This window comes from Schistocerca cancellata, chromosome 1 (assembly GCF_023864275.1).
Source record: "Schistocerca cancellata isolate TAMUIC-IGC-003103 chromosome 1, iqSchCanc2.1, whole genome shotgun sequence".
In the NCBI taxonomy this organism is placed as follows: Eukaryota; Metazoa; Arthropoda; class Insecta; order Orthoptera; family Acrididae; genus Schistocerca; species Schistocerca cancellata.
This window is the reverse complement of record NC_064626.1, coordinates 335,721,765-335,725,029: the sequence shown is the minus strand read 5'-3', so window position 1 is coordinate 335,725,029 and position 3,265 is coordinate 335,721,765. Positions and strand designations below refer to the sequence as shown.

The following is a 3,265-nucleotide window of genomic DNA, read 5'->3' as shown; positions in this document are numbered from 1 at the left end:
TCTTCTACAAGTTTTGGTCAGAGGTGGCCATGAACACCGAATAAACAGCCCGAGGACCCGTGAAGGGGCTTACACATGCGGGTTACATTTTGTACATGCTTTAAAGGCAGATGACTATGGTATACGTTATAACTTTGCAAAAGAAGTGTGTTGCAGGGAACATGATTGTGATAGTGTGGTATTCAGTGATAATGCAACTTTTCACCTAAGTCACAAGGTAAATACCCACAATCTTCCTATCTGGGTGTCACAACATCTTCATGACCATGTACAATATCAAACAGATTTCCAAAATTTAACTGTTTTCTGCTCTGTGACCCTACGTCAAGCGCATATACTGGGTGGTACGTTGATAGTGACCGGGCAAAATATCTCACGAAATAAGCATCAAACGACAAAACTGCAAAGAACGAAACTCGTCTAGCTTGAAGGGGGAAACCAGATGGCGCTCTGGTTGGTCCGCTAGATGGCGCTGCCATAGGTCAAACAGATATCAACTGCGTTTTTTTAAAAATAGGAACCGCTATTTTTATTACATATTCGTGTCGTACGTAAAGAAATATGAATGTTTTAGTTGGACCAATTTTTTAGCTTTGTGACGGATGGTGCTGTAATAGTCACAAACGTATAAGTACGTGGTACCACATAACATTCCGCCAGTGCGGACGGTATTTGCTTCGTGATACATTACCCGTGTTAAAATGGACCGTTTACCAATTGCAGAAAAGGTCGATATCGTGTTGATGTATGGGTATTGTGATGAAAATGCCCAGCGGGTGTGTGCTATGTATGCTGCTCGTTATCCTGGACGACAACATCCAAGTGTCCGGACCATTCGCCGGATAGTTACGTTATTTAAGGAAACAGGAAGTGTTCATCCACATGTGAAACGTCAACCACGACCTGCAACAAATGATGATGCCCAAGTAGGTGTTTTAGCTGTTGTCGTGGCAAATCCGCACATCAGTAGCAGACAAATTGCGCGAGAATCGGGAATCTCAAAAACGTCAGTGTTGACAATGCTACATCAACATCGATTGCACCCATACCATATTTCTATGCACCAGGAATTGCATGACGACGACTTTGAACGTCGTGTACAGTTCTGCCACTGGGCACAAGAGAAATTACAGGACGATGACAGATTTTTTGCACGCGTTCTATTTAGCGACGAATCGTCTTTCACCAATGAAATGTGAAGCGGCATAATATGCACTATTGGGCAGCGGAAAATCCACGATGGCTGCGACAGGTGGAACATCAGCGACCTTGGCGGGTTAATGTATGGTGCGGCATTGTGGGAGGAAGGATAATTGGCCCCCATTTTATTGATGGCAATCTAAATGGTGCAATGTATGCTGATTTCCTACGTAATGTTCTACGGATGTTACTACAAGATGTTTCACTGCGTGACAGAATGGCGATGTTCTTCCAACATGATGGATGTCCGGCACATAGCTCGCGTGCGATTGAAGCGGTACTGAATAGCATATTTCATGACAGGTGGATTGGTCGTCGAAGCACCATACAATGGCCCGCACGTTTACAGGATCTGACGTCCCCGGATTTCTTTCTGTGGGGAAAGTTGAAGGACATTGGCTGTTGTGATCCACCGACAACGCCTGACAACATGCGTCAGCGCGCTGTCGATGCATGTGCGAACATTACGGAAGGTGAACTACTCGCTGTTGAGAGGAATGTCCTTACACGTATTGCCAAATACATTGAGGCTGACGGACATCATTTTGAGCATTTAATGTGGTATTTACAGGTTATCACGCTGTAACAGCATGCGTTCTCTGAAATGATAAGTTCACAAAGGTAAATGTATCACATTGGAGCAACCGAAATAAAATGTTCAAACGTACCTACGTTCTATATTTTAATTTAAGAAACCTATCTGTTACCAACTGTTCGTCTAAAATTGTGAGCCATATGTTTGTGACTATTACAGCGCCATCTATCACAAATGAAAAAAGTGGTCCAACTGAAACATTCATATTTCTTTACGTACTACACGAATATGTAATAAAAATGGGGTTTCCTTTCTAAAAAAAGCAGTTGACATTCGTTTGACCTATGACAGCTCCATCTAGCGGGCCAACCATAGCGCCATCTGGTTTCCCTCTTCAAGGTAGAGAAGTTTCGTGAGATATTTTGCCCGTTCACGATCAATGGACCACCCTGTATATATATTTCGAAGGTAAATCTGAAAATTTTATGTGACAACAAAATGGACCCCCTCCTTATTCGCATCTGTTTGCCACGTTTACCTGACCACTCCCCAGTCATCTCGAGGCAGGAAAAATCCCTGACCCCGCCGGGTTACTCCTGGGTAAAATATTTCCGACGTAACACTGTCACCCCAGTGAATACCCGCTTCCTGCTTCGGTAGTCCTAGCAGACTAAAGGAAAATACTAATTAAGATGAGCACATTGGATGTTAAAATGACAAGGCAGTCTGTGACACTAGAAACCTAAGAGTGCAAATAAAATGAATATATTTCCAGAATGAGATTTTCACTCTGCAGCGGAGTGTGCTCTGATATGAAACTTCCTGGCAGATTAAAACTATGTGCCGGACCGAGACTCGAACTCGGGACCTTTGCCTTTCACGGGCAAGTGCTCTACCAACTGAGCTACCCAAACAGGTTCGCAGGAGAGCTTCTGTAAAGTTTGGAAGGTAGGAGCCTAGGTACTAGGAGAGGTAAAGCTGTGAGGACGGGGCGTGAGTCGTGCTTGGGTAGCTCAGTTGGTAGAGCACTTGCCCGCGACAGGCAAAGGTCCCGAGTTCAAGTCTCGGTCCTGCACATAGTTTCAATATGCCAGGAATTTTCAAAATGAATATATCTAGATTTATGATTCCCATGACTTATCTACCTTATTCCTTTGCGAGCTTGTATTTCGACCTTTACGAACTCATTATCGACGGGATATTCAATCTTCATCTACCCTCCTTTTTTTAATATCCAGCTTAGTGCACTAGTAGCATAAGTAGCACATAAAAGCGATGATCGTTGCAACGATTCGTCGTATCAGGAAGCTGTAGTTCTCTTGGCAGTGCTGGTGCGGAATGGCACATGGCGCCTTAAAGAAGGGGCGTGGAAGGATGACAGGTCTCAAATGTTGAGTTGGGTATTTTAGAGTCAGAGGTAGTGATTTTCATGGTGAACTGAACAAGACTGTGATAATTTGAAGCAGGTGGTGACTGTGTTGGTTGCTTGTTGTCTTACTTGTATTAGATATAGCTGCTATAGCGACGATT

The 3,265-nt window shown here is 43.7% G+C and overlaps 1 non-coding gene across 1 annotated transcript; it reads right to left on the bottom strand.

Moving 5' to 3' along the window:
- Positions 1 to 2,574: 2,574 nt before the first annotated feature.
- Positions 2,575 to 2,649, bottom strand: Trnas-uga (transfer RNA serine (anticodon UGA)). Its single transcript has one exon. It is a non-coding gene; the product is annotated as a tRNA-Ser (tRNA).
- Positions 2,650 to 3,265: the final 616 nt, after the last annotated feature.